The sequence below is a fragment of the Elaeis guineensis genome, chromosome 3 (assembly GCF_000442705.2).
Source record: "Elaeis guineensis isolate ETL-2024a chromosome 3, EG11, whole genome shotgun sequence".
In the NCBI taxonomy this organism is placed as follows: domain Eukaryota; kingdom Viridiplantae; phylum Streptophyta; class Magnoliopsida; order Arecales; family Arecaceae; genus Elaeis; species Elaeis guineensis.
The window spans coordinates 114,494,603-114,516,453 of record NC_025995.2 but is presented as its reverse complement, the minus strand read 5'-3'; the positions used below and the strand labels follow the sequence as shown (position 1 = coordinate 114,516,453).

General features: G+C 45.2%; 1 non-coding gene across 1 annotated transcript; it reads right to left on the bottom strand.

The window, feature by feature from the left end:
- Positions 1 to 21,214: 21,214 nt before the first annotated feature.
- LOC140856822 (small nucleolar RNA R71) lies at positions 21,215 to 21,320 on the bottom strand. The gene has a single exon (XR_012140422.1). It is a non-coding gene; the product is annotated as a small nucleolar RNA R71 (small nucleolar RNA).
- Positions 21,321 to 21,851: the final 531 nt, after the last annotated feature.

Here is a 21,851-nt window from a genome sequence, read left to right as displayed (position 1 = left end):
CAAAACACCAGAGAGACTGCCCAGCTGGACTCTTATTACTAGAGTTTCCTCTTAGTTGCAGGTCGGATAAAGAATACCAGAGTCGGACTGAAAAAAAAAAAAAAAATTATAATTGCGCGCTTTCAAAAGGGTGTTTAAAGTGAGATGCAGCCATGGCAGGCTTCCTGTATAAAAAAATAATATAAAATAAAATAAAATAGATTGAAAAAAATTTCATTACATAATAGTGTGTGTGTAATTTTCTATAATTATATTTCCCTTTTTCCAAAACAATAGACAACTTAACCTCCTTTGTAGTCTATTAACTAATTGCTAACTTTCTCAAGACACGAATAATGTTTAGTTTATCATGTAATTTGTTGAACTTTATCCTGATAATAGTTTGTGTAATTTGCTGAATTTTTATCCTGATGGTAATCTAATCTGTCAAATCACTACCATATTTGGATAGTCAGATTTGTAATGAATTAAAACAGCTCATAGTACCGTGGATTGACATCGGTGAAAAATGCTGTCGACTGAATTGCTATTTTTGTTACAAAGTATTCAATGCGTTGTGAAGTAACATCTAGATGGTCGCTCTATCTTTATGTAATATTTTTTTTTCTAATTTTTTTTATTATATTCATGCTAAATTTATATAATTATTTTTATCTTATTAAACTTTTTTAATATGATTTATTTTTATTTAATACACAAAAAATTAAAAAATTTTAATCATCAATCTAAAAGTTTTAAAATAACAACGGGGATGTCACTATCCCAGGACAAACTCTGGTAATCCATTATTGTCAGAAAAAAAAAAAAAAATTCTAATAATCTATTCCATTATAACAGTTAAGCTGACTGATACTGGAAGGCTAATCAAACAATCATTTTTTTTGATATAAACTAATCACATAATAATAAATTTAAAAATTAAATCAGTTAAAAAAAATAAAAATAATAAAATCGATCCGATTATATGGGTATGCATTCTATCCAAATCTGATCAAATTTATAAAATAAAATTTGATTGGATTTGAATTTAAATTTGAGTAAAATTCGAAAACTGTAGCACAGATATGAATAGAATATAGATAATGCTGTTTTCTACTTAAATTCAAATTCGAATCTGATCTGAATTTATGGATATGAATAATATTCGAATCCATACTCGAATATATATGTTTATAATTCTATTTTGATAATTCTATTTTGATTGATAATATCATAAAATTATTTTAATTATTTATATATTTTATATTGAATCGTAATTCTATTTTTATGTTTGATTATATAAATTTGGACTTATAAATTATGTTTTATATTGAATTCATAATTTTATTTTGATTGTTTATTTTTTTTAGATATGAGATAGATATGGGATGGATATGGGTTAGATATAGAAAAATAGATTATCCGTAAGTATTTTTGAATCTATTAAATATAAAAATAAATATTTTTTTTATCAAAATAGATATTAGATAAAATTTAAATATTAAATATTAAATTTAAATTTAAAAATAGATAATATAATACTAATCCAAATTCTATTCATTGCCATCGCTACGAGAAAAAGAATTACTTGTCTCATGCCTCATCGCTACCGGACTCCCCCCACCCCCTAACCCAACACCAACTTGTCTCATGCCTCATCGCCACCGGATTCCTTCTCCTGTCAGATCTCCACCTGATGCCTCCCCGAAAGGCATCCACCAGGCGATCCACGGCCCCCACGGTCAGATCTCAACGAGCTCTGCAAACTCCGATCTCGTCTCCAGTTTTTCAGGCTCCTCCTCCTTCGGCAATGGCAGTCAGCATGGAGCAGTTCGACTTGCTGGTTCAGCATATCAGGGGCCTCATCGAAGCAGTACAGGCCATGCAGTAGCAGCCGCAGCAGCCGCAAACATCAGTGCGGCTAGAAAGAGCATCGTCGGAATTTCAGAATCCGACGACCAGGCGGGCCATTTGGGCAAGTCGCCCCGTCTTCTCTGAAAAAAAGAAGCAGAAGGCGGAGAGCCCACCATCCGATCACGATTCTACCCCCGGAGGGTCCCTACCTCCGTTCTACCAGAAGATTCTCGAGATTCGCAGTCGAGAGGACCTCGTGGATCAAAGATTCCAAGAAACGAACCAGCGGATCGAGGAGCTCATCAGACGAGGTCAGCTCGACAGATTCATCCGACGCCGACCTGAAGGTAGGGAGGATTTATCAAGGGCCCTACCACAGCCAGAGCCACCAAGGAGGGAGGAACAGCCTGAAGATCGACCTCCAATCGGGATCGTCAACACCATCTCTGGAGGACCCCGACGGAGAGCAGCCAGTGGATCGACCGTGCCGCCCAAGCAGCAAAGGACGGAAGAGTCTATAACCTTTACTGAAGAAGATGCCCGAGAGATTCAATTCCCGTATAATGATGCGGTTGTAGTTTCTTTAAATATTGCTGACTATGATGTACGCCGCATTCTTGTTAATAGTGGAAGCTCGATCGACATTTTATTTTATGATGTATTCTCGAAAATATCCGTTCCGGATGGTCGACTGAGACCGATAAACTCTCCGTTGGTAGGATTCACTGGCGATGCTGTGTCAGTGGAAGGGATAATAACTTTAACCGTGATTGCTGGCCTGTACCCAAAGCAATCGAGAGCGCAAGTGGATTTTCTGGTGGTAAGGGCGCCGTCTGCCTACAACATAATACTCGGCTGACCTGGCCTCAACGCCCTCCGAGCTGTGGTGTCGACCTACCACTTGAAGCTGAAATTTTCTACTAGCCAAGGAGTTGGAGAGGTCAGAGGAGATCAAGCCCTGGCAAGACACTGCTACAACATAGCCCTTCAGAGAAAGGGACAGTCCGACCCCTGTCCGGTTGATGGATTGGACACTCGCGACGACCTTGCTGAAGAACGGGGTGAGCCAATTGAAGATCTTATCTCAATTCCTTTGAACGATGGGAATGAGGACCATGTGGTGAAGATCGGCTCTAACCTAGGAGAAGAGGTACGGATACAGCTCATCAATTTCCTACAAAAGATTGCGGATGTTTTCGCTTGGATCCCGATGGACATGCTAGGGATTGATGCGGGAGTCATGGAACACCGTCTGACTGTTGATCCCAAACATCGGCTGACAAAGAAAAAAATCTGAAGTCATGCATCGGAAAGACAAGTGGCAATAGCTGAGGAAGTTGATAAACTCCTGAAGGCTGGGTTCATCAGAGAAGTCAATTATCTGAACTGGGTCTCCAACGCGATTCTCGTCAAGAAGGCGAACGGCAAGTAGAGGATGTGTATAGACTTCAAAAAGCTAAACAAAGTATGCCCAAAGGATAGTTACCCTCTGCCCAGAATTGATCAATTAGTGGATGCAACCTCGGGCCACGAGCTTCTCACCTTCATGGATGTATTTTTCGGCTACAATCAAATCAAGATGGCACCGGAGGATGAAGAAAAAACCACTTTTATTACTAACCGTGGTCTTTATTGTTACAGGGTCATGCCTTTTGGCCTCAAAAATGCAGGGGCGATCTACCAACGGTTGGTGAACAAGATCTTCAAAGAGCAGATCGGATGTAATATGGAGGTCTACATGGACGATATGCTTGTAAAAAGTAAATCCACAAAGAACCACATCGCCGACATTGAGGAGACCTTCAGCGCCCTTCGAAAATATAAGATGAAGCTGAACCCAGCCAAGTGCGCTTTTGGAGTAACCTCAGAAAAATTCTTAGGCTTCATGGTGTCGGGACGCAGGATCGAGGCAAATCCGAAAAAGATTTGTGCCATTCAGAAAATGATCGCCCTGAAGTCAATAAAGGAAGTTCAGCGCCTTATTGGGAGAGTAGCAGCTTTGAATCGCTTCGTCTCAAGGTCGGCCGAACGATGCCTGCCTTTCTTTTAGACCCTTAAGCAGCCGAAGAACTTCTGTTGGATCAATGAATGTCAACAAGCATTCGAAAAATTAAAGAGCTACCTCGGCTCACCCCCGCTATTGGTAAAGTCCGAACTCGGAGAGGAGTTGTTCTTGTACCTGGCGGTCTCCCCTGTGGCTCTCGCAGCAGTTCTGGTTAAGGAAGAAACAAAAATTCAACGGCTGATCTACTACATCAGCCGAGTATTGAGAGACGCTGAAACCAGGTATACTAAGTTAGAGAAACTAACTTATGGCATGTTGATTGCAGCTCGAAGGCTCCGACCTTACTTCCAAGGGCACACCATAACACTACTTACCGACCAGCCGATCAAGACGGTTCTGCATCGAGCGGATGCCTCCGGAAAGATAACGAAATGGACAGTCGAGCTCACGGAATTCGATATCAACTACCAACCTTGGTCGATGATTAAAGCTCAAATATTAGCAGACTTCATAGCGGAGTGCACTATTCCAGAAGAGATCGAACTTGAACAAGTTGAAGCCGATAACTCAGGGCTCCAGTTGAATTCCTCTGAAGAAAGAATGGATCTCTCTGATGGTTTTTGGGCTCTCTACGTGGACGGTTCCTCCAACATATCAGGCACAGGCGCGGGCCTGATCTTGGTTAATCCAGAAGGAATTATTGCGGAGTACGCGTTGCATTTCAAATTTTCTGTGATAAATAATGGAGCAGAATATGAAGCTCTGATTGCAGGATTGAGGATCGCCAAAAAGTTAGAAGTAGATCGGCTCTAAGTCTACAGTGACTCCCAATTGGTGGTGGGACAAGTTAGTGAAAACTATGAAGCTCGGGAGGACAATATGGCCAAGTACCTCGAAAAGGTGAAAGAGATCGTCCCTGCCTTCGGTAGCTTTGACATCAAGCAGATTCCAAGAGCAGAAAAAATCAGGGCCGACCTTTTCTCCAAGTTGGCTACACTAGCTTCGGCTGAACTGCCCAAGAAAGTCTTCTTCGAGGTTCTGAAGTGCCCAAGTACGGGAGAACCGTAGCTTATGATGGAGATCAACCATGAACCCAGCTGGATTGACCCACTGGTTGCATACCTCAAGGATGGGGTTCTTCCTCCTGATGTGAAAGAAGCTCGAAAGCTTAGGAACCAGACCTCTCGATATATTCTTTATGAAGGCAAGTTGTACGAGAGGTCGTACTCTTTGCCCCTTTTGAAATGTCTCCGACCTTCTGAGGCCGACTACGCCTTGTGGGAGGTACATGAGAAAGCTTGCGGAAGTCACCTGGGGGCTAGATCTTTATCCCACAAGCTGCTCCGACAAGGCTATTACTGGCCTACCATATATCACGACTCCATCGAATATGTCAGAAGGTGTGATCGATGTCAGAGATATGCAAATATCCAAAGGCAACCCACCTTCGAACTTACACCCATGAGTGCCCCATGGCCGTTTGCACAATGGGGGATGGACATCCTCGGACCTTTTTCCATGACATCTGGGCAGCGAAAGTTCCTCCTGGTGGCAATTGACTACTTCACCAAGTGGGTCGAAGCTGAACCTTTGACGAAAATTATAGAAGCTAAGGTGCAGGACTTCGTTTGGAAGTCAATTGTCTGTAGGTTCGGCCTACCCAAAACTCTCATTACTGATAATGGGCGATAATTTGCTGGGGCAAAGTTTGCTGAATTTTGTGAGGACCTAAACATCTCCCACAACTTCACGTCAGTAGCCCATCCGTAACCAAACGGTGAAGCCGAGGTTACTAACAGGATTCTGCTACAAGGGATCAAGGCGAGACTTGAAAGAGCAAAGGAAACTTGAGCAGATGAGCTTTATCATGTGTTGTGGGTATACCGAACTACCCAAAGACTGTCCATAGAGGAGACCCCCTTTGCCTTAGCCTTCGAAACAGAAGCTGTGATCCCGATCGAACTCAAACTTCCGTTGGTGTGAGTTGTGGCATTCGAAGAGCAGCGCAACTCACAAGATCTCAAAGCCAATCTTGACTTATTAGAAGAGAAGCGGGAGACAGCTCAGGTTCGGAGGGCCGCCTACAGGCAGAAAGTGGCCCGCTACTACAATTCTCGAGTCAAGAGCAAGGCCTTCAGGGCAGAAGATTTAGTACTTCGGCGAGCCGCTGTCTCACAACCTCAGAATCAAGAGAAACTCGCCCCTAACTGGGAAGGCCCGTATGAAGTCAGGGAGGTGGTTCGGCCCGGAACATACTATTTGAAAGAGCTCGGAGGAGCAGACCTTCCACGACCATGAAACTCGAAAAATCTACGAATGTACTACTAATAACTTTGCCTAAAAAAAAAGTTTCTTTCATATTTGCATATCTTTTCTTTGGGTATGAGCTTATAACGACAGGGAGTAGCTCCTTCCGATAATCGAAACTAAGCGTGTTAGGAACAGGAGGAGAACCTCGTCCTAACATGAGCAAAGTCGAAGGCCCGGTTATTTAAAGATCGGATGGGGGGAGAGGTCCTTACAACGATCCTTATGTGCCCCCACAGCCATGTTAGGAACAGGAAGAGAACCTCATCCTAACATGAGCAAAGTCGAAGGTCCGGTTATTTAAAGATCGGATGGAGGGAGAGGTCCTTACAATGGCCCTTATATGCCCCCACAGTCATGTTAAGAACAGGAGGAGGACCTCGTCCTAACATGAGCAAAATCGAAGATCCGATTATTTAAAGATCGGATGAGGGAAGAGGCCCTTACAACGGCCCTTATGTGCCCCCACAGCCATGTTAGGAACAGGAAGAGGACCTCGTCCTAACATGAGCAAAGTCGAAGGCCCGATTATTTAGAGATCGGATGGAGAGAGAGGCCCTTACAACGGCCCATATGTGCCCCCACAACCATGTTAGGAACAGGAGGAGGACATCGTCCTAACATGAGCAAAGTCGAAGGTCCGATTATTTAGAGATCGGATGGAGGGAGAGGTCCTTACAACGGCCCTTACGTGCCCCCACAGCCGATCTTGTCTTAAGATGAGCTGAAATTGATTGTGACAGGGACAGGAGGAGAATTTTATCCCGACACAAATGAAGATCTGATCATTTAAAATCAGATAAAGGGAAAAGCCCCTCAGCAACTCCTCTACACCCCTACAATCTCGTTAGGAGCAGAAGAAAAAACCCTCGCCCTAACATCAAAAAGAAGAAGAAAATGCGACGAGCTACAAAAAAAAAAAAATAATAAATGAACTACATCCGAGGTTCAAGGGACCTCATCTCAACGAGGAAGAAAATCTTTGTTGAAAATCTTCAGTCCCTAAGGGCGAATCAATACGGCGATGACCATAAATTACAAACAACACTGATGTCGAACAAGACGGAATATGACAGAAGTTCGATAAACGACAACTTAATACAAGAAGGGACAAGGTAACAAAATTTTTTTTTTTTCACTTCATTAGTAAAGTGCACGTTACAAAGCCCTTGAAGGCCAAAAAAAAAAAAAAAGAAGGCGGGCAATAAGAAAGGAAAGGAATACATGGAATAAAAGGCAAAAAAGCTCCAAGAAAGCTCGGTATCATCAGACTTCGAACTTTTGATTCCAGCCATCATTGAGGATTGCTTTAAGTATCTGACTTCTTCTCCCAGTCCCCCTTTCTGCTTTCCCCTTTCGCAGGATCGGAAAGTACTCGCGGTCGAAGATGTACCACAAATGCGGGCTCTGGACGATCAAGGCGAAGCATGACCGAACTTGTCTCTTCTACTCTCGCCTTCTTCGCCGACCCAGAAGTTGCAGCACCCTCCCTCTTGTGGGCCTTGAGACTCTTGGCCAGCATCCGAACCGCGTCCGCACCCATACCTACAACGAAGGAAGATCGGCACAGTTTAGAAACAGAGCCGCGAAAAAGGGAGAGTTCTGAAGCGAACCTAGGCTGGTCTGAAAGATGCAGAGATGCAGAGATGGGGATGACTCGAAGAACGTCTAAGGCCAAAAAGGATGCTGAGGAAGAATAGAACTCTCAGGAAGAAGGAGGAATCGAAGAAACTCCCGGACGAAGTGAGATCTCTGGAGGAGGGGAGCGGGTTTAAATAGGCGATGGGGTCCGATGCAATAATGACTGCAGGACTCCTCTGGCCAAGCTATAACCGTCGCGTGGCTCACTCACCATGGCAAGCGGCTGAAGGTGGCCGACAACTGGTAAAACCATTATTGCACCGTACCTAGGGCAGCGCTCCAGCGGAAATTCCAAAAAAAAAATTTTTTCTGAAAAGGCTCGAGCACCAGTGCATTGAACGTCAAAATATCTAGAAACAATCAAGTACGAAAATTGAGGGAGGTAACTTCGACTGTAAAATTTTTTTTTGTACTTTCTTCATTCGGAACCCGAACTTGGAAGTAGGGGGACTGGTGTTGGGTATAAAATATCCCCAGCCAAAGTTCGCAAAGGGCCGACCCTTCCAAGGTTCTTCTGGCTTTCGACCTTGTGTGACGTCTTTCTGAACTCTCTCGACCGTCCGAGCTTCCATATTACCATCCGGACTTCTCTAATAATGAGCTTCTCTATTCATCTACCGAACTGCTCCAAATGCTCTCTGAACTCCGCTATCAGCCGATTTTCTATGGTGATTGACTATTCTCCGAATTCCTTTCAGACTTCTTTCGGCCACGAACGACTCTACTCCGAACTTCTTCCAAATTTTATCAGTGTCCGAGCTTCTCCGACAACTGAATTTTTATAGTAACCAGACTCCATCCAAGTTTCTACGACAGTCGATCACCTTTCAGATTCCATCTGAGCTCCTACGAGAATCGGATTTCAGTCGAACTCCTACAGTGGATGGATCCCAGACGAATTTTGATAATGAAAGGGCTCCATCAGTCGGATCTCTACTCTGAACTTCTACTGCAAGCGGTCTACTCCGAATTTCTACTGCAAGCAGTCTACTCCGAACTTCTACTACGAGCGGTCTACTCCAGATCTCTACTGTAAGCGAATTCCATCCGAGCTTCTACTGTAAATGAATTCCTTTCGAACTTCTGTTACAGACGGACTTCAGCCTAGCTTCTTCAATAAGCGGTCCCTATCCGGACTTCTACAAGAATCAGACTTCGCCTAAACTTCCGTAGCGGATGAATTTCGGACGAACTTCTACAACAGACGGGCTCCAGCAGCTAGATTTCTACAATGGCTGACGACCTCCGATGTCTGTCGTACCTCCCCAGCCATCAACCTTCAATAGTATCAGTCAAACTTTAACAACGCCAACCGGACTTCCACAGGATCCTCTAGACTCCTCCAGCGGATGAACTTTCTCAACACCATCCGAAGTCCACTGCTGGTTGACCCTTGTCGAAATTCCTCATGAAATTGGATTTCTCCAATAGAAAGTCCCCATCCGAGCTTCTTCAGCAGATAATTTTCGCCTGCAGCATCAGCGCTCTAAGCACCCGACAACAGTAGACCCATCAGCAACCTCGAAAATATCTGAACTTCTCTTGGATTGATGAGACAGAGAGCCATTCTGCTCCATCAGACATCCCGACCGAGCTTCAGCCGATAGATCCGAATTCTCTGGCAAGTCACCACAATGGCCATTATCCTACTCCACACTCTGTAACGGATTTCGCGTGGCTCCATCACTCTCTGGCAAGTCACAACAACGGACACCACTCCACTCTCCGTAACAAACTCCACGTGGCCCTGAACGGCCCCTGACGCCACTACTCTCTGTAACAAACTCCACGTGGCCCTGAACGGCCCACTACCAAGTGGTTACAGATGTCGCTGTCAATCATTTACGCTCTCCGTCTATAAAAAGAGACCCCCAGATACGTTCTTCTTTAAGCTCAAAACTCTATCTCGAAACTCTGCTAAAATTTTCATTCGAGCACTCAATTTCTGTTGAGGCAGAGTACTGACTTGAGCGTCGGAGGATCTTGCCGGAGCACCCCCAACTCTGATTTAGACTTCTCTTGCAGGTCCCGACGGCGGTCGTGGTCATCTCAACTCCAGCTTCTCCGACGTCGGCGGAATTCTGCACCAATAAAATTCTGTTGGTGCAGGATTCCGCCGACGCCAGAGAAGCTGGAGTCGAGGGGTCACGTCCACCGTCGGGACCTGCAAGGAAAGTCTAAACCAGAGTTGGAGGTACTCCGGCAAGACCCTTGGATGCTCAAGTCAGTACTCTGCCTCAACAGAAATGGAGTGCTTGAATGAGATTTTGGCAGAGTTTCGAGATAGAGTTTAAAGCTTAGAGAAGAATGTATCTGGGGGTCCCTTTTTATAGACAGAGAGTGTAACTGATTGACAGTGACATTTGTAACCACCTGGTAGTGGACTGTTCAGGGCCACGCGGAGTTTGTTACGGAGAGTAGTGGTGTCAGGGGCCGTTCAGGGCCACGTGGAGTTTGTTACGGAGAGTGGAGTGGTGTCCGTTGTCACGACTTGCCAGAGAGTGGTGGAGTCACGTGAAATCCGTTACAGAGTGTGGAGTAGGGTAGTTGCCATTGTCGTGACTTGCCAGAGAGTTCGGATCTATCGACTGAAGCTCGACTGGGATGTCTGATGGAGTGGATGGCTCTCTATCTCATCATTTCAAGAGAAGCTTGGAAATTTTTGAGGTTGCTGACGGATCTACTATTGTCGGATGCCTAGAGCACTGATGCTGCAGGCGGAAACCATCTGCTGTAGAAACTCGGACGGGGACTTTCTATTGGAGAAGTCCGATTTCATGAGAAATCTGGCAAGGGTCAACCGATAGTGGACTTCGGATGGCGTTGGGGAGGTTCATCTGCTGGAGGAGTCTAGAGGATCCTGTGAAAGTCTGGTTGGCGTTGTTGAAGTCCGGCTGACACTATTGAAGGTTGATGGCTGGGGAGGTACGGCAGACACCGAAAGTGGTCGGCCGTTGTAGAAATCCAGCTGCTAGAGCCCGTCTGTTGTAGAAGTTCATCCGAAATCCATCCGCTACGGAAGTTTAGGCAGAGTCCGATTCTTGTAGAAGTCCGGATGGGGACCGCTTATTGAAAAAGCTCGACTGAAGTCCGCCTGTAACAGAAGTTCGGAAGAAATTTATTTACAGTAGAAGCTCGGATGGAATTCACTTACAGTATAGATCTGGAGTAGACCGCTCGTAGTAGAAGTTCGGAGTAGACCGCTAGTAGTAGAAGTTTGGAGTAGACCGCTTGTAGTCGGAGTTCGACTGAAATTCGATTCTCGTAGGAGCTCGGATGGAATCCGGAAGGTAGTCGACCACCGTAGAGACTTGGATGGAATCTGGTTACTGTAAAAATCTCATTGTCGGAGAAGGTCGGACACTGACGAAGTCCGAAAGAAGTTCAGAGTAGAGTCGTCCGTGGTCGGAAGAAGTCTGGAAGGGATTCGGAGAATAATCGATCACTATAGAAAATCGACTGATAGCGGAGTTCAGAGGGTGTTTGGAGCAATCCGGTAGATGAATAGAGAAGCTCATGATTGGAGAATTCCGGATTGCATTATGGAAGCTCAGACGGTCGAGAGAGTTCAGAAAGACGCCACACAAGGTCGGAAGCCGGAAAAGTCCTGGAAGGATCGGCTGTTTACAAACTTCGGCTGGGATTATTTTACACCCAACATCAGTCACCCTACTTTCGAGTTCGAATTTCAAATGAAGAAAGTACAGAGAAACTTTCACAATCGAAGTTGCCTCCCTCAATTTTCGTACTTGATTGTTTTCAGATATTTTGGCATTTGGCACGCTGGTGCTAGAGCCTTTTCAAATCAAGGCGATCTGAAAAGATTTTTCCAAAATTTTCGCTGGAGTGTTGCTCTAGGTACAGCGCAATAATGGCTCTGTCAGCTATCAGCCGCTTTCAGTCGCCTACTATGGTGAGTGGAACATGCGGTGAGTGTAGATCGGTCAGAGGAGATTCGCAATCATTACTGCACCGGGCCCTGTTGCCTATTTAAATCCGCTCCCCTCCTCTAGAGATTTCACTTTGCCTGAGAGTTATGTTGGTGCCCTTCTTCTTCCTGAGAGCTCCATCCTTCCTCAGTGTCCTTTTTCAACCTTAGGTGTTCTTCGAGTTGTCCCCATCTCTGTATCTCTGCATCTCTGCATCCTTCGGACCAGCCTAGGTTAGTTTCAAAACTTTCTTCTTTGTTTTTTCTCTTGCTGTTCTTCTTCTATTTTTTTTCTGTTACATTCTATCTGTTCAGTTTTCCACGAACTTTCCGTTTCTTATTTTTTCTAATTTTTTCAGGATTTTTAGGGTTTTTGTTTGATTCAAAATATCCTCTAGCAGTTCTAGGAGTTCGTCCATCCCAGCTCTTCAAAATCTTAGCTCTGTAGAAGAACCTCGTCTGGTCTTTATACCAGACACCATCCCCAGTTCTCTGACTCCGGAGGAACTCTCACTAATTAGGATTCAGTACGGGATTCCTCCGGAGTACGAGCTGGAGCTCTCCAGATCAACTAGCCGGGCTAGCGCTCCTCCCCCTGGCTGCTTCTGTTTATACCAAGAAGCTTTCCGTGCCGGACTTCGACTTCCGCTCCCGTCTTTTGTCATCGCTCTCTTTTGCTTTTTAAACATTTTTTTAGTTTCTGTAGCACCGAACTCCTTTAGATTTCTGATAGGATTTCTTTCCCTCTGTTGCCTAGCCGAAGTCCAGCCAACCCTTTTTTTGTTTAGGAATTTTTATATTTTCAAGCATCACCCCTCGGCAAAGAACTGGTGGTACTTCTCCTCCCAGTTTGGTAGAAAGAGATTGTTGAAAGGCGCCCTCTTTTCTATTCACAACTAGAAGGAGAGGTACTTCTACGTCCGATGCTCGACCTTGGAGCTGGGATTACCCCTCTGGGGCTCTCTGAGGGATTCCGTCCGTCGGACTTCTAGCTTGAAAAGGGATGACCTCGAAGCCTCCAGTAAGCTCGAGGCTTTTTCAGTCCCCCTTCTCTCTGACCTTTTGAAGGAACAACTCTTATTCAACGTCGGTCTGAGCCCTCTTAACCCCCTACAGGTCTAGTTCGGTCAGGACACCTTCATCAAGGGCTTCAAGCTCTGCCAAGAGAAGGTGGTCGGAAAGTTTTTCGAACTGGATCTCGGCTTCTTAGATGAGGCATCCGACGATGAAGCCGGATCTTCTGAAGCCGCTGCCGATCCTCCTCCAGCCAGGACCTCCTCGACTACCGCGGCTGCCCCGACCGACCTTCCGGGGGCGTCGAGCTCCTCCACTTCTGTTCCAGAGATCCGAAACCTCTAATTTTGTATTTTTTCTTTGTGGCGACTTTTCTTTGTTCTCTTGTACTTAAAAACTATTTAATCAATGAAATCAGATTCTTCTTTACAGAGAGCTCTTTTTTCTTCTTCTGCATTCTTTTCCTTCTTTTTTGTCTTCTTGTACTAATTTGAGTTGTGGCACTCTTGTCTCCCAACGACAGTGCCCTGCCGAAGCTCTTCCCCTACCACAGGGGATTCCTCTGAAATCGATGATCCGGAACCTCAGAAGGGAAGTTCGTCACTTGATGGAGAAATCCAAAAAGTTGGATGACGAACTTCACCGACTGAGGAAGAGCCATTCGAAAGTCACTGCGGAGGCTACTCGCTTTCGGGACCTCCACAAAAAGGGTTTCATGGAATACATCTGGAGGAAGGCTGACTTCGTGGCGGAGCTTGAGGAACTCCGGAAATACGCCAGCGACCGATCTTGGACTCAGGCTTCCAAGATCAGCTCTCTTGAAGTTGAGCTGGCGGCTGCACGGGAGAAGATCGGCCAGTTGGAAGGAAGCTCGTCCTGACTCGCAACTCAGGTCGAATGCGATCGAGACTGATCGAAAAAATTCTCCGACTTTCAAAAGCAGCTGCAGGATGCTGAGGCGAACTACAATGCCTACCGAGTTGGCTGGTGCGGGCAAGTAGAGGACTACCGAAGGAAGCTCAAGATGACGACCGACGAAGTTGCCCGCCTTCAGAGGTAGTTGTCTGAGAGAGTCCAGCCCGCCTCTGCACAAGGCTCCGACGAGCTTCGCTCCTTGAGGGGGACCATGGAAGAACTGTCTGTGGCCCTTGGGCAGGAGAAGGTCAAATTATAGCAGCTGAAGATTCAGCTGGCCCACGAGCAGCAGGCGGTCATGGATGCCGAGGCGGAGTCCGAGGTCCTGAGGAAGAGGCTTCGGGAGTTGGAGGGCGAAAGTCGGTGGTTCCACCAGATGTACCGGAAGATGCTGCTAAGAAAGATGGAATTAGAAGAAGAAGTCAAAAATTTAAAGCAGTCCCTAATAATGACTGGAACTGAGAGCTCGAAGTCGGAAGAAGTCGAGCTTCCTTAAAGCTTCTTTTTACCTTTCATCCTTTCATGTATTCTTTTTCTTTTCTTGTCATTTTTTTTTGGGCCTTTAGGACTTTGTAATGTACACTTCACTAATGAAATAAAAAGAAAATTTTTTTATTACTTTGTCCATTCTTGTATTAAGTTATCGTTTACTGAACTTCTTTTGTCTTCCGTCTTATTCGACGTCGGTGTTGTTTGTAATTTCTCGTCTATTCTTGCTTTGAGTCGTCGTTTATCGAACTTCTTTTGTCTTTTGTCTTGTTCGATGTCGATGTTGTTTGAAGATTCCTGATCGCCGTCGTGTTGATTTATCCTTTTTGTTCATGATCGTAGATCTTTTCGATGCCATTTGAGTTTGACGCTTTCTTTCGGGTGCTCGAGCTTGGGAGCTCGAACTTCTCGTTACCTTGAGGAAGTCGATTTTTCTCGGCCTGTGTTGAGTTCCCTCTTAGCGACTGAGGGTTTTTGATAAGAGTCACCTTCCTCGTTGAGATGAGGTCTCTTGTGTCTTTGATGTAGTTTGTTTTTCACTTATCACTGGTGTAGTTCGTCGCTTTTCTTTTTCATCTCCCCTCCTTTTTTTGTGTTCGAGTGAGGGTTTTTTCTCTGCTCTTAACGGGGTCGTGGGAGTGTAGAGGAGCCGTTGAGGAAGCTTTCCTCCTCATCCGATCTTCATCGATCGGGTCTTCGTTTGTGTCAGAACGAGGTTCTCCTCCTGTTTCCAACAGTCAATTTTAGCTCATGTTAGGACGAGGTTCTCCTCTTATTCCTAACAAGACTGTGGGGACACATAAGGGCTGTTGCAAGGGCCTCTCCCCTTATCCAATTTCTAGATAACAGGATCTTCGACTTTGCTCATGTTAGGACGAGGTTCTTCTCCTGTTCTTAACATGACTGTGGAGGCACATAAGGGCTGTTGCAAGGGCCTCTCCCCTCATCCGGTCTCTAGATAATCGGACCTTCGACTTTGCTCATGTTAGGATGAGGTTCTCCTCCTATTCCTAACATGGCTGTGGGGGCACATAAGGGCCGTTATAAGGGCCTCTTCTCCTATCCGGTCTTTAAATAATCGAAACTTCGACTTTGCTCATGCTAGGATGAGGTTCTCCTCCTGTTCCTAACATGGTTGTGGGGGCACATAAGGACCGTTGTAAGGGCCTCTCCGTCCATCCGATCTTTAAATAACCGGGCCTTCGACTTTGCTTATGTTAGGATGAGGTTCTCCTCCTGTTCCTAACATGACTGTGGGGGTACATAAGGGCCGTTGTAAGGGCCTCTCTCTCCATCCGATCTTTAAATAACTGGGCCTTCGACTTTGCTCATGTTAGGATGAGGTTCTCCTCCTGTTCCTAACATGGCTGTGGGGGCACATAAGGGCCGTTGTAAGGGCCTCTCCCCCCATCCGGTCTTTAAATAATCGGGCCTTCGACTTTGTTCATGTTAGGACGAGGTCCTCCTCCTGTTCCTAACACGCTTAGTTTCGATTGTCGAAAGGAGCTACTCCCTGTCGTTATGAGCTCACGCCAAAAGAAAAGATATGCAAATATGAAAGAAACTTTTATTTAAGGTAAAGTTATTGGTAATACATTCGTAAATTTTTCGAATCCCATAGCCGTGGAAGGTCTGCTCTCCGTCAGGGTCCTCCAGAGATGGAGTTGATAATCCCAATTGGAGGCTGATCTTCAGGCTGCTCCTCCCTCCTTGGCGGCTCTGGTTGCAGCAGGGTCCTCGGTCGATCTTTCCAACCTTCAGGTCGGCATCGAATGAATCTGTCGAGCCGACCTTGTCTGATGAGCTCCTCGATCTCGTCTCGGAGCTGAATGTACTCCTCCGTGTCGTGGCCGTGGTCACGATGATAGAGGCAGAACTTGTTAGGGTTGTGCTTTCTGGGGTGTGTGCGCATCCTTTCTGGCCTTAGCAGCTGCTCCCTAACCTCCATCAGTACTTGAGTTTTCGATGCGTTGAGAGGGGTGTAGCTGTGGAATCTTCTCGGGGGAGAGCCTTGTCGAACTCTGCGGTCCGGACTTCTCTGCCTACAAGCCCGGAGAGGAGTCTGGACACGCTTGTATCCGAAGGGAGTTCGAGAATGTGGCTGAGCTTCACTCGGCCCTTTTTCAACTGCGGGCTTGCTGGAGTCTCCCGCCTACCGCTCCTTCGCGGCCTCCTCATCTTTCATCTTGAAGGCTTCTTCTGCTCGGACATATCTTTCAGCCCGAGCTAGCAAATCAGCAAAGTCCCTGGGATACTTCTTTTCTAGGGAAAACAGAAGATCGTTCTTTTAAAAACCGTCTTTCAGGACGGCCATCACAATCGATTGGTCCAAGTTTCGGACCTCCAACGCGACGATATTAAAATGGTTGACGTAAGCTCAGATGGATTCTCCCTCCTTTTGCTTGATATTGATGAGGGACTTCGAACCTCTCTAGGGACGTCGGCTGCTGACGAAATGAGCAACGAACTGGTGGCTCATCTGATCAAAGGAGAAGATAGTACCCGGCTTCAGTGCCGAATACCAATTTCTTGCTGCTCCCTTCAAGGTAGATGGAAAAGCTCGGCACAGGATGGCGTCTGGCACACCATGGAGCAGCATCATTGTCTAGAAGGCCTCCAGGTGGTCAACCGGATCTGAGGTCCCATCGTAGCTCTCGAATTGGGGAAGCTTGAAATTCGACGGGATTGGCTCCTGCATGGTCATTTGAGAGAAAGGAGGGTCAATGCAGATGTCCTTACCGTAAGTAGTGGGAGCATGGCAAAGCTCTTCGATCCGTCGGTTCCTCTCCCAGAATCTTTGATCTAGGAGGTCTTCTCGACTGCAAGTCTCGAGGGTCTTCTGGTGGAACGGAGGTAGGGACTCTCCGAGGGTGGAATCATGATCGGATGGTGGGCTCTCCGCCTTCTACTTCCCCTTTCCAAGGAAGACGGGGCGACTTGCCCAAGTGGTCTGCCCGATCATCGGATTCTGAAACTCCGACGATGCTCTTTCCAGCTGCACTGATGCCTGCGGCTGCTGCTGCATGGCCTGCACTGCTTCGGTGAGGCCCCTGACCTATTGAACCAGCAAGTCGAACTGCTCCATGCCGACTGTCATTGCCGGAGGAGAAGGAGCCTGAAAAACTGGAGACGAGGCCGGAGTTTGCGGAGCTCGCTGAGATCTGATCGCGGAGGCCGTGGATCGCCTGGTGGATGCCTTTCGGAGAGGCATCAGGTGGAGATCTGACAGGAGAAGGAGAAGTAGATGTCGGAGAAGGTGACCGAAGACAGTCTCGTTGAGCACTCCTTTAAGAATAAGGGTACTGCGAAGACACAGTCCTTCCTCTAGCGCCAATTCTGTTGGTGCAGAATTCTGCCGACGTCGGAGAAGCTGGAGTCGAGGGGTCGCGTCTGCCGTCGGGACCTACAAGGAAAGTCTAAACCGGAGTTGGGGGTGCTCCAGTAAGACCCTCTGATGCTCAAGTCAATACTCTGCCTCAACAGAAATGGAGTGCTCGAATGAGATTTTGGCAGAGTTTCGAGATAGAGTTTAGAGCTTAGAGAAGAACGTATTTGGGGATCTCTTTTTATAGACGGAGAGCGTAACTGATTGACAGCGACGTCTGTAACCGTCTGGTAGTGGGCCGTTCAGGGCCACGTGGAGTTTGTTACAGAGAGTAGTGGCGTCAGGGGCCATTCAGGGCCACGCAGAGTTTGTTACGGAGAGTGGAGTGGTGTCCATTGTCGTGACTTGCCAGATAGTGGTGGAGCCATGCGGAATCCGTTACAGAGTGTGGAGTAGGGTAGTGGCCATTGTCGTGACTTGCCAGAGAGTTCGGATCTATCGGCTGAAGCTCGGCTGGGATGTCTGATGGAGCGGAATGGCTCTCTGTCTCATCATGTCAGGAAAAGCTCGGATATTTTCGAGATTGCTGATGGGTCTACTGTTGTCGGATGCCTAGAGTGCTGATGCTACAGGTGAGAACCATCTGCTGTAGAAGCTCGAACGGAGACTTTCTGTTGGGAAAGTCTGGTTTGATGAGGAATCCGGCAAGGGTCAACCGGTAGTGGACTTCGGATGGCGTTGGGGAAGTTCATCCGCTGGAGGAGTTCAGAGGATCCTGTGGAAGTCTGGTTGGCGTTGTTGAAGTTCAGCTGACACTATTGAAGGTTGATGGCTGGGGAGGTACGGCAGACACCGGAGACGGTCGGTCATTGTAGAAATCCAGCTGCTGGAGCCCGTCTGTTGTAGAAGTTCGTCTGGAATCCATCCGCTACGGAAGTTCAGACGGAGTCCGGTTCTTGTAGAAGTCCGGATGGGGACCGCTTATTGAAGAAGCTCGACTGAAGTCTGCCTGTAACAGAAGTTCGGAAGAAATTCGTTTACAGTAGAAGCTCGGATGGAATTCACTTACAGTAGAGATCCGGAGTAGACCGCTCGTAGTAGAAGTTCGGAGTAGATCGCTAGTAGTAGAAGTTCGGAGTAGACCGCTTGTAGTAGAAATTCGATTGAAATCCGATTCTCGTAGGAGCTCGGATGGAATCCGGAAGGTAGTTGATAAACACTTAATTTATGTCATTTAAAGCAAAAAATTATATTTAATTTATTTTATTTATTAAGAATTTGATGCTTCTTTTTATGTTTTACAGGAAATGTGATCACCGATACAAAGAGTCTGATTCGCAGATAAAAAAGACTCAAGTTTGAAGAAAATTGAACTTAAAATAAAATTAAAATAAAAGAAGAATGCATACGATATTATGAAAAATGAAGATACTATGCAAGGAACCCAAAAAAAATATAGGTGTCATTTTAAAGAAACAAAAGTTTCTTTTTATAAATCAAAAAGGAGCGTTTCCTAACAGCTAGCGCGGTAGTGCGAGCGCGGCGGTGCGAGCGTGCGGCATCGGGCGTGAGGCAGCGGACGCGCGGCATCGGGCGTGCGGCATAGTGGGTTCGCGCGGCATGGCGGGCATGCGGACACAGTGGCGAACAGATAGCAGATGGATCTGAAAATTAAAAGAAAAATTATAATACTTGGAAATACTTCAAGAGGAAAAATTTGTATTTTTTTTATCTGCTTGTGATCTTTTCATCTCATCCATCCATCTTTTAATCCTTAGTATTTTCTTTAGTCCCATATCTGAAAATCATGTAAAACTCCTCTCTCCTAACACCTATAAAAAGGCTTTTGTACTCTCATTTGAAGGGAGAGTCCAAAAATTCTTCTAGAGCCTTGCATAGAGGAAGAGAAAGGGACTACTTCATAAGCAGCTAGGCTAGCAGTCTCGAGAGTGGAGAAAAAATTTTGTAACGACACAGAGTGGGTTTATTGTTCTAAACTTTCTTGTATTTCTTTATATGCAATAAAGATTATGCTTTTTATTTAAATCATCATGAGTTCTTTATTTGCTCTCTTTTATATGCTTTAATTTATGCTTTCCTGTTAGATTAATATTAGGAACAACTTTTACTTTTCGGAGATACGCCGTGATCTACGGGTATGGAATGTGCCGAGGAAAGAAGAATTGTTTATCTAGTACTTTTCGGAGACGCACCGTGATCTACGGGTACGGAGTGTGACGAGGAAAGATAGATATTTTTTCTAAGATTAATCGTATCTATTTAATTAAAAAAAAAGAGATACAACTCTACTAGTGCAAAATTAATTCAAAACTTCTGAGCTCTTTATTTTCTAATTACATCAATTTTAAGATAATTTATTTTCTAATTTAAAACAACGCTTCTTTCTTTTATTTTGCAATCTCAACTTAGTCCAAGATCCTTGAGGATACGATCTCGACTCATCCTACCTACGTAGTGAGTAGAGTTATTTTTGGTGCTATCAACGATTACGCATCAAATTTTGACACCGTTGCCGGGGATCTTGGCACGATTGAATTAAACAAAAAAAAAGCCATTGATATTTCATAACACTTAACTAAAATAGCGTAACCCCAAATATAAAAATTTCTAACTTGATTGGACACTTTGTTTCTTTGCATTGCATCTCCATAATTAACTTTAAGGGTGCAACCCATTAATTAAGATAAGGTGGAGATTTGATCACCCTTCCTTGGCCCACAAATCACTCCCTTGTATTTGCATAACCTAAACTTTAATCTAAAATTAATTAGACGTTGACCCCTAAGGATTTCGAGCTCATTAGGACAAGTGATCCTGAGAGTTGAACCAGGTTAGACTTGGTCAGCTAGCTGGTGTCTAGGCAAGTGGTTTGCGGGACGACTGGGCCCGAAGGAAAGTGGTTTTTAATTGATTCCGTTCGCTGACCTAGCCAATTTAATTGGTGTCTAAGGAAAGCAACCGGGGGACTCCCACCGACTTTACACTTATCTGGCCAGTTGGTTGGTCAAGCTTCGACTTGGAGGGCTTGAAGGCTAACTACAGTTAGGAGCTGTTTAGAACTAGGGTAACTTTAGGATAGAGAGTCTACTGCGTGCTAACTTGATTGTAATTAAAATCTAACCACAACTAATTCTTCTATTAGTTTTAAGACTTCTTAGGATCTCTTCTTTAGAACTCTTTTCTCTCTTCTCTTCTCCTCTTAATAAAAAAAAAAATAATCCTTAACAGACTAGGCTAGTCCTACATAGACCTTTTAGTTGCATGTTAGGTCGACGATCACTAAAACCCGACTTGCAACCATTAGACGAAGAATTAGAAAAGACTCTTAGGACTATCCGAGTTAGAAACATGGCTGCACCTGGTGAGGCTAATCCTCCATGCTTATTGAGAGAATATTTCACTCCATCCTCGTATACCTACTCTCCATGCATTCAAGCACCTCCAGTAGAAGCTACCCAATATGAGATTAAGTCTAGCATTATTCAAATGTTGCCATCATTCTATGGACTTAGTAACGAGGACCCATACAAACACTTGGATGAATTTCTTGAAATTTGTTCCACAGTAAAAATCTAAAACTTCTCCGATGATATCCTTAGGTTGAAACAGTTTCCTTTCTCACTTATGGACAAAGCCAAGCATTGGTTAAACTCCTTAGACTCTATAACCATTTCAACTTGGGATCATCTTCAGAGAGAATTTCTCAAGAAATACTTTTCAATTGAAAAAACAAATCAAATTAGAAAAGCTATCACTAGTTTTTCTCAATTGGAGGGTGAACTTTTTCATGAGACATGAGAAAGGTTAAGGGACCTTATTCGTAAATGTCCACACCATGCTGTCCCTAAATGATAACTTTATCAATGTTTTTATGATGGTCTATCGGAGAAACACCGATAAATGGTTGATGCATCATGTGGTGGGACATTCATGCTAAAGAGTGAGGATGAAGCCTGACAGCTCTTTGAAACACTTAGTAAAAATTTCCTACATCATATGTCTGCCACCTCTAGAGAACAACCCATGCTTCAACAAAAAAGAAGTAGAATTTATCAGATTGGAAACGTCATGGATATCCACAGTAAGGTAGATGAACTGTCCCAAAAATTAGACCATCTTCTAAATACTGGATAATCCCCTATTCCACCTAACTCAATCCAAGAAGTTTGTGTATTGTGTGCAAGTCCGAACCATTTTGTTAGTGAATACCCAGCCGCACCTTAATTTTCTGAGTTTGTGCACGAGCAGGTTCAGCAAGCTCAAGTCCAACAAGCTCACAGACCAGGAAACGATCCATATTCGAACACTTATAACCCCGACTGGAGAAACCATCCAAATTTTTTTTGGAGACCACAACCAGTGGTTGGCCTTGC